This window comes from Microtus oregoni, unplaced genomic scaffold (assembly GCF_018167655.1).
Source record: "Microtus oregoni isolate MIOR12 unplaced genomic scaffold, Mior012 000027F_ref0000203, whole genome shotgun sequence".
Lineage (NCBI taxonomy): Eukaryota > Metazoa > Chordata > Mammalia > Rodentia > Cricetidae > Microtus > Microtus oregoni.
Window position 1 is genome coordinate 34,083,124 of NW_024543086.1, and position 10,022 is coordinate 34,093,145.

Genomic DNA, 10,022 nt, shown 5'->3' on the forward strand with positions numbered 1-10,022 from the left:
CTTAGAGGCACTCAGGATGGTCCAGCGTTTGACATACCGTAGTAGACTCTCCTACAACACAGCCTCCAACAAAACTAGGCTGGCTTGAACCCCTGGCAACAGGATTGTTTACCTTTACACCAAGAAGGTTGGAAAAGCACCTAAATCAGCATGCGGTGTGTGCCCGGGCCGACTCCGAGGGGTTCGTGCTGTGAGACCGAAAGTCCTCATGAGATTGTCTAAGATGAAGAAACATGTCAGCCGGGCCTATGGTGGCTCCATGTGTGCCAAGTATGTCCGTGACAGGATCAAGCGGGCTTTCCTTATTGAGGAGCAGAAAATTGTTGTGAAAGTGTTGAAGGCACAAGCACAGAGTCAGAAAGCGAAATAAACGTGTGGCTTTTTTAATAAAATAAGTAAGTAAATAAATAAATAATAAAATTACCTGGCGCAAGTGAAAAGGAAACGCAGAACACGGAACAAACCCGCTTAGGAGTTTATTGGTGGGGAGAGGTTGTACAGGCCTGGGGATCAGTGTGCAGAGAGAGCTTGAAGATGGTGCGTCCAGCTTTTAAGGGCTGCCTAGCGCAGGCAACAGGGAGATGACGGGACTATATCATCCGCAGATGACAGAGCTCACACAGGAGCGCAAAGGCTCACGCAGTTGCATCAGATGTGGGTGATGCAACCATGCCACACGGGGCACGCAGGGTCCTTTACAAAGGAACCCTGTCTCGAAAAGCCAAAAAAAAGAAAAAAGAAAAAAAGATCCCCCGGGGCCACTAGGCACTTCTGGCTGAGGGCTTGCCCCGTGCCTGGTCCTAGAACCCGGAAGTGTCAGCCATGCTGTGTGGCTGAATCATTACACCTACCTTCCATAAGCCTCAGAGTCCTCCCTGAACAAAAAAGAAATATTTGGGGGGCATGTGCGCCTTTAATTCCATTACTTGGGAGGCAGAGGCAAGCAGATCTCTGAGTTCAAGGCCTGCCTGGTCAACGTGGTGAGTTTCAGGATAGCTAGGGCTACACAGAATCACTTTGTCTCAAAACAAAAGAAATAAAAAGGGCGTGGTTGCTCCTAGGTGTGGTAGAGAAGGGTCATGGTACGCTTGAGGGAGAGGGTAGCCAGAGGGACCCAGAACGAACGTGACCTTGAGCTGGACCAGTGTGGAGTGGAGAAGAGAGAGGGAAGAGGGGAAGAACCGGGCTGGAGACCGGGCTGTAGAGATGGCTCAGTGGTTAAGAGCATTGCCTGCCCTTCCAAAGGTCCTGAGTTCAATTCCCAGCAACCACATGGTGGCGCCCTCTTCTGGCCTGTAGGCATACAGACAGAACATTGTAAAATAAATAAATAAATATAATATATATATATATATAATATATATTAAAAAAAGAGGGAATGAGGAGACCAAAGGAGCAAAGAACCCGGGTAGTCAAAGTTACTGGATTACATAGTGAAGAGTGGCCAAGGGAAGGGCAGCCCAGCTCCTGGGCAGAAGTTTCAGGTAGGGGTCTGGGGAGCCTATAAACAGGTAGGGGCTCATTTTAACTCAGTTGGATTTGGCATGATTGGATTTCTGTGCGCTGGCGGAGAGGATTTTTCTTAACAAATACTGCCCTGGATCTTGAGGTGTTGTATCCACCTGGAGCGTAAGCTCTAGGATTATTTGACCACTAGGGAGAAACCAGTCCAGGGAGTATCTCCCTGACCTAGCAGCTTACTAGCCACAAAACTGACCACCAACCTTTCTTCCTGCCCAGCCTTGTGACCAGGCAGTAATAACGGAAGGTTATTGCCGTTTCCCACCCCCTTACTAAGGACCATGGAGTAAGAGAGGCCTCCAGATGGCAGGGGGAGAGGATCTTGAGCTTTTCTGAGTGTCAGCCCATACACATGCTTTTCACACCACCCATCCTCAGCTGTGGACACGCTGGATTCTGTCTGCAAGGCTGATGTCCTTCAGCCAGGAATCCTGGAACAGCATCCTGGGATACAGACTCCTTGCTGTTTCTTTGACCCCTCTCCTGCCTGCATTTCTTAGAACTTCCTCCTCTACCAGCTATCATAATAAAATCAATTCTTTTACACAATGTCAATAAAAAGGAATCTTTTCCACTTTAATTTTACAATATAAAATAGAAACTAGCAACTTAAAAAAAGATGGATTTATTTTGTATCTATACCTCATTCTGTCTGCATGTAACCCTGTGGGCCAGAAGAGGGAGCCAGATCTCATTACAGAGAGTTGTGGGTTGCTGGGAATTGAACTCAGGACTTCTGGAAGAGCAGTCCCTGCTCTTAACCTCTGAGCCAGCTCTCCACGCCCACCTTGCTGTTGGAAGCCTTGTTGACTCTTGGGTATACCTGCCCTACTAGACTGTTGCATGGCACTCCCTCCCGTACCTTCCTGCCAAAAGACTAGTCTGTGCTGACAGGATGAATGCCTACATTCCTAACTTCCCAGCTCCTCCCATTCAGAACCCAAGCCCTGAGCATCCATGACAAAATGTCCCTGTCTCCCGCCCTGCTTCACATGTGCTCATTTTGTGAAGGGGAAAGCATGGGTACAGAATGACATCTCTTCTCGGGGACTAGAGTGGGAGGTTTCCTTAGACTGACATCTGAAGTTGCTTTAGTGGGCAACTGTAGGTTGAGGTCTGTCTTAGTTACTTTCTTGTTGCTGTGATAAGACACAACAAACAAGGCAACTTGTAGAAGAACATGTTCCAGAGAGATAAGAATTTCTTACCATCACAGTGGGGAATGTGGCAGCAGGCATGGGCACTAAAGCTACAGGTGAGGTCTGAGAGCTCAAACTGCAAACAGGAAGGGAGGGGGGAGAGAATTCTATATTTTATTTTATTTTTATGTGCATTTATGTTTTTGCTACAGTGTCACATTCCCTGAAACTGGAGTTACAGACAGGTGTGAGCTGCCATGTGGGTGCTGGGACTCTGACTCAGGTTCTCAGAAGAGCAGTCAGTGCTTTTAACCCGTGAGCCAGCTCTCCAGGCCCCAAGACAGAACTCCAAATAGTGTTAAGTAATTTAAGTATCCACCAGTGGCATATTTCCTCCTAAACCTCCCCAGTCACCAAATGGGGACCAGGCATTCAAAATGCTCAGACTATGCGAGCTCTCTCATGCAAACCATCACGACGTCTAAGAGGCCAGAAGGGTCCAGCTTGCAGAGATGAATGAAGAACACTCTATTCTAGACACACAGAGAGGGAATTATTTCCCAGAGTGGGATGTGTGAGTGTGGCTTATTTATGGGTGTAGAAAAGAGAATTATTTGACATGGGGCCGAAAAGAAGCCAGGGTCTTTCCACACCACTGAAAAAGTTTGTGTTTTACAAAGTGCAAAGTTTTTTCGGCCTGATAGGCCTCTCTGCTGATGCAATAATCCAAATCTTAGACAAAATCAAACCAAATTAGAAAGGCCTAGGTTCAATGGATTCCAGAGCTCCTGGGAGAGCCTCTGGGAAAATGCAGAGAGAGGGAAGAAAAACTGGAGAGACCGCATGTTTATTCTCTAGGGGTCATTTAAATAGCCTGTGGGAGTGGTCTTGACCCTCCCTGGGGAGGGGTCACCATTTGGTGGTCTTTCTCAGAGGTGGACTTTGGACTGAGGCAACTCCCAGGGGAGGGGGCTTGAATGGAACTTTCCAGTCAAACATTCCAAAAGGAATATCAGGGGCTGGGGTGACACTTCCAACCAAACAACCCAGACTCCTTGGATAAAGGGGTGCTAGCTCAAGTCTGGCTATTTCTTGCGTGCATGGAAAGACCTGGGAGAAGGGAGAGCTGGGAGTTGGTGGGTTCACTTAGTGAGAGGTGTGGCTGGAGAGGCATCAGGTTTACTGACATCCTGGAGACCTCAAACATCTGTTCCTTGAGGGAGATGAGAAGGCAGGAGGCTAGGAGAAAAAAAAAAGAATATATATATATATATATATATATATATATATATATATATATATATATATATATTGGCCCAATGAATGGGGCTAGCCATGGAAAGAGTCATTAACTGCCCTGGTTGTACCAGCGAGGCTCAGGTGAATGAGTGAGACAAGAGAACAGATTTTAAAACCAGATTTTAGTTGGTTGGTGTCCTTTTGAGCCAGGAGAGTTGGTACCAATGATGAAGTCCCAGGAGCTGGTGTAAGGTGTTGGCATTAACTGAAGGGCCCTTTGTAAGTTGGTCTTGGCCCAGACAGAGGAGTGACCTGTAAAATATGCTTGAAAATAGATAGAGTTAAAATAGGCTCTGGAAACTGTTAGTTTTTTACCAGGCCTGATTTTTGATACAAAAGTAGAACTTTTTCAGAAACCTGCAGGTGTCTGTAAGACAACTGGAACAGGAACATTTTAGAAGACAATTAAAAGGAATTGGGAACTCTGGATCTTTGAAGATACGTTTGAAACCTGTTAATCTTGGACTAAGAAGCTTATGAAAGAAGCACACCTGTCTGTATTTTAGCAGGAAACTTAACAAATGAAGTAATAAGTTAACAGTACCTTAAGTCATCAAATGCTATTAGACAGATCTAAGAGGGATAAATGAACAGAAATGAGACAGCTTTTTTAGCTACGCAGGCAATCCCAAGTCTCTCAGTAATAGTCTTTGGCAAACTCCAGTCTTAGAAACAGTACTTGCCATTAGCTGCTGAGTCCAGGAGGCCCAAAGATTTTCCTGTAGGGGGAAGATTTAGTCTACCTCTCTTGGCAGGATGAGACCATCAATCCTCCAGTGTAGCGTCCAGGAAGCTGATGAGGTGGAAGGCTGCTTTTTACTGTGTGGGTGGCTTTTCCATATCCAAAAGCAAGCCTCTAAGCAGACGATCTTTTGCAACCATGTATCTTCTTGGAGGAGCTGTAGGGTGCTGTGGGAGCTGGCGAGTCTCTCTGTTGGAAGCTCTTTTGTTAAATGCCGTACTCTCAGGTCTGCAAAGGCACTTGAGAATTGGGTACCATTACCTGTTAGTTATATTTAAATTAGACATCTAAGTTAAATTTAGACATATGTTTTACCAAATTCGTTACAGATTGCCAATCCTAGTAAATGTAAGAAGATTAAAAGGAATATATTAGTAAGTTAAAGAATTTTTGGAGGCAGAATGTCTCCTTGGTAGGTCCAGCACATGTGGGTACTCTTCAAATTCGCGGCTTCCCACATGTTTGTATTTTTCCAGAGCTGTTGTAACCTGTAGTTACAAGTTTTACAGATCTTAAAACTTGTACACATACAAATAGAGAAATAAGACAAGCATACTATGAAAACAAACATACGTACACACGTAGACATAGAAGCACAGTGTGGTCACATTGTTTTAACAGACAGACAAATAAAACTTTTTTTTAGGAACCTGTGTTGGCTGCCAACTTAAAATCCTGGTGTAGGTAGGTGGGCAGAAAACAGGGAAGCACACATGTGACCCCATTAAGGACAAGATTAGCAGTCGCTGTAAGAGGGAACAGAAACATAAGGACGAACACCTAGACAGTTTTAGAGTGGAAGGCCGGGCGGGGGAGCAGAATCCGTTGTAGAGAGTCCCAGTGTGAGACAAACAGCAAACAGCTAGAGAAGTGGGGAGGGGGAGCGGGAATGAGAGCATGGCGTCCAGAAACCACGGCATTTGGAGACTTGTTTGTTTTATGTTAGATGTTAAATAGCCCCAATTTAAAAGGATTTTTATAAAAGACAGCTCAAGGGCATTTGGAGATCAGGCCTCGAATTGCAAGTGTCCATTTTTACAAGTCTATGCGGAGTCTCAGGAATCAAAGTCTACCACAATACATCCACTGTGATAAGACTCTTGAGTCAAAAAAAAAAAAAAAAAAGAGGGGTGTGAGAATTCCGTGGAAGGATGTCTCCCTCCGGCAGAGCCCCATAACGGCGAGGACTGCCTTACTGCTTTCAGGCATGTCAGGGTCTGTCGCAGGCCACAGCTTCAACAGATGCCTGACAAACATATTAGGCCCTGGGCCTTACGGGCATGTACTTGAAAGAGGGGAACTCACCGGACTAAGCCGATCTTAGCCTGGCAGAGAGCATGGGTGAGAAGAGCGTTTTCCAACACATAGCCCTGGGCCAGTGGAAAAACAGCCCGGTTTTAGTGGGACCTCCAGATGTAAAGATTTTCTGGCCTGATAAGCCTCTCCGCCAATGCAATAATCCAGATCAGACCAAATCAAACCAAATTAGAAAAGACCCAGGTTTAATGAATGCCAGCACTCCTGGGATGCCCCCCAGGAAAACATGGAGAAGGGGAAGGAGAATGGGGAGACTACATGTTCCTTCTCTGGGAGGGGCAATTTAAATAGCCTATGGGAGTGGGGAGGGGTCGACGTTTGGTGAGCTTTCTTGGAGGTGGAGTTTGGATGGAGGCAACGCCCAGGGGAGGGGGCTTGAAACGGAACTTTCCACCCAACATTCCATAATGAATGTCAGGGGTTGGGGTGATGCTTCCAACCAAACACAAAGTACCACAGGAGTGTATTGAGAGTCAACAAGAAAAGCTGGGCATAGTGGTGCATGCCTGTTGAATGAAAAAAAAAAACCCAAAAAACAAAAAGAAATGAAAAGGAAAGACATGATGGTTCCCACGTGTGGTGGAGGAGAAGCTTTATTGTAGATAAAAGGGAGAGATAGTCGGAGACAGGGACATCTGGGAGAGTCCAGAGTGGATATGACCTCAGCCATGGGAGGGGATAGGAAGGGAGAGGGGAGAGCCAGACCAAGAGGCAGGAGGATAAAAGATAGATGAAAAAGGCCAGGTAACCAAAACGGTTGGATTATATAAGACAGAGCCTCTGGAGAGTGTAGGGGTCTGAGGATGCCAGCCACTACTGTAACAGGTAGGGATGATGGGAGAACCTGGCAGCCAGGTATGCTTTGCTACGTTAGATAGGCATCTCAGGCATTTCTCCAAGGGTTTGAGATTAGCACCTGAAAATCCAAGCATTTGTGACGAAAAGGTGAAGGAGCTGCGGGCCGCATTCCTGCCACCCAGCTCCCGACAGCCTGGCTAGCTTATGCCCCGAAATAATAACACAGAAACTGTATTCATTTAAACACTGCCTGGCCCATTATATCTAGCCTCTTCTAGCTAACTCTCATGCCTTGCTTTAACCCATATCTAATAATCTGTGTAGCACCATGAGGTAGTGTCTTACCAGGAAGATTCTAGTGTACGTCCATCTTGGGCTGGAGCTTCATTGCGTCTGGCCCAGAGAGGCATGGCGATTGCCTCACTTCCCTGCAGCATTCTGTTCTGTTTACTCCGCCTACCTAATTTTCTGTCCTATCAAGGGCCAAGGCAGTTTCTTTATTAACCAATGAAATCAACTCAAAACAGAAGACTCCCACATCACAAAGGCAATGGGATTCTCCTGGGTTCAAGACCAGTCAGTGCTATACAGCCAGACCCTGTCTGGGGAGGAAAAAAAGTCAATAAGAAGTCAGTGTTAGGAAAAAAATCCTAAAACAAGCCACTCGGCCAGCTCAAAGAAATCTGATTAGGTCAGATTAAACCAAATTAAAATGCCCATGTTTTATTAAGAGCAGCACTCTTGGGTGCTGAGAGCATAGCAGGAAACCTGGGAACACATGCTAACCCGGGACCTCACTTAAATACCCTGTGGGAGTGGTCCTGACCCTGGGAGGGTCAGGTCCTGGCATGCTGGGATTTGGAGTCCAGACCAACACAACTCCCAGGCCATGGGGGGCTGGGATGGATTCCAGGGACTGGGTGAACACTCCCAATTTAACATTCCTGGAAATGTAATGGTCTGCTTTGTCCCTTTAAGAGACAAGCCATGCCCACTCCCTCCCCTGTCCACCGAGACAAGCTGATCTTCAGCTTCCAGCCTGAGTCCCTTCTCTTTTCTGTCTCTCCCAGAAAGAGTCAGCTTCTACCTTGCTCCATTCTCCCCACTTCTCCCCTTCCCCCATCTCTCTGTCTGTGTGTCTCTCTGTCTCTCCTGCTCTTCTCCCTTCTCTCCTTACTCCCTCTCCCCTTTCCTTCTATAACCCATTAAATAAATATCCAACCTCACTCTGCATGGCGTACCTATCAATGTCTCTGTCTCTCACCTGCCACATGGCTCCCTGCCTGAGACCAGCCACCTTCAGAAACCTGTGGCGAGGTCTCGTGGCATGCCCATTCATTTGTCTCTCCTTGTGGGACTTGCTGCCCCTTGTGGCCCACTGCAATCACTTGGGGAACTGCACTGTCCCTGCCCGGGACTGGCTGTTCTGGGGACCCGCTGCCCATTGCCGCTGCTTGGGGATCTGCAGCATTTTTATTTAATCCATTACAATCAGGCTTAGAAGCTCTATGTCTGTAATTCCAGTTTCAAGTGTTGCCTAGGCTACAGAAAGATTTCAGTGTTGGAAATGAAATCCAGAAGAGAATTTTTGATTAGGTATATACATACAATTTTGATAGTTATGGTTTTTTTGTTTTTTGTTTTGTTTATTTTTTGTTTTGTGTTTTTTTGAGACAGGGTTTCTCTGTAGCTTTGGAACCTATCTTGGATGGAACTAGCTCTTGTACACCTGACTGGTCTTGAACTCACAGGGATCTGTCTGCCTCTGCCTTCTGACTTCTGGGATTAAAGGCATGCGCCACCATCCAGCTTACACATGGGTACTCTTACCAAAAATGGTGCTGAGGTTTTTATTTTGACCTCAACCAAAAATGGTGGCTACCCACATGTTTGCATTTTTCCAGAGCTGTTGTAATCTGGAGTTACAAGTTTTACAGATTTTAAAACAGGCGCACATACACAGAGACATAAGATAAGCATACCATGGCCACATTATTTACACACATATATAAGCAGACAGATGAACAAAACTTTTTTCAGGAAACTGTGTCAGCTGACCAACCTAAAAATTTTGGAGTAGGCTGTAGAAACCAGGCAAGCACATAGGTGCTTGAGGACAGAACACTTACGCAGCTCCGGGTGGGAGAGAACGGATCCATTGCAGAGAGACTTCCAGTGTGACCAGATCACACATGCCAGGAATGCAGACAAACAGCAAACAATGAAAGAAGCGAGAGGGGGTGGGGGGAGCAGGAGCACAGTATTCAGAAACCGTGGGTATATGGGGGGCTTGTTTACTTGTTCCCACGTTGGCAAAAAATTTTAGGCGTCAAGGACATATGGTGTCAGATAGCCCCAATTTTAAAAAGGTTTTGTAAAATGCAGTTCAAGGGTGTTTGGGGATCAGGACTCGAATTGTAGGTACCGTTTTTGCAAGTCCACATGGGGACCCATAGCCTGATGCAATGGATAGACCCTAAGTCTTTGGGTCAAAAAAACAGAGGGTATGAGAAATTCCCTCAGTCAGGACATCTCCTGAAAAAGGGATCCCATGGGACAAGGCAGGTCCTTCTCCTGGGATTAAACGTGTGTGCCACCACTGCCCAGCATTGGTGGCTAGTTTTATATCAACTTGGCACAAGCTATATTCATCTGAGAGAACGTAACCCCAGTTTTAAAATGCCTCAAAGGCTGCAGAGATGACTCAGAGGTTAAGAGCATCGGCTGGTCTTCTAGAGGTCCTGAGTTCAATTCCCAGAAACCACATGGTATCTCACAACCATCTGTAATAAGATATGATGTCTTCTGGCTTGCAGGCATGCATACAAATAGAAAAAGTACATATAATAAATAAATAAATTAGAAAAGAAAGAAAATGCCCCAATAAGACCTAGCTGTACACAGTTAGAGGCAGGCTGGTCTCTGTAAGTTCAAGGCTAGTCTGGCCTACAAAGCAAGTTCTAGGATAGTCAGGGCTATACACAGAGAAACCCTTTCTCAAAAACAAAACAAAAAAAAACCCAAATGAAACAAAAGACTGAGCTGTAGGGAAACCTGTTCAGCATTTTCTTAATTAGTGATGCATGAGGGAGGTCCCAGGTACTTGTGGATGTTACCATCCTGGGATGGTGGTCCTGGGCTCTATATGAAATCAGGCTGAGCAAGCCATGTGGAACAAGCCAATAAGCAGAACTCCTCCTTGGCCT

The 10,022-nt window shown here is 46.0% G+C and overlaps 1 pseudogene; it reads left to right on the forward strand.

Moving 5' to 3' along the window:
• Nucleotides 1-16: 16 nt before the first annotated feature.
• On the forward strand, nucleotides 17-370 carry LOC121464007 (annotated as a pseudogene).
• The last annotated feature ends 9,652 nt before the right edge of the window (nucleotides 371-10,022 follow it).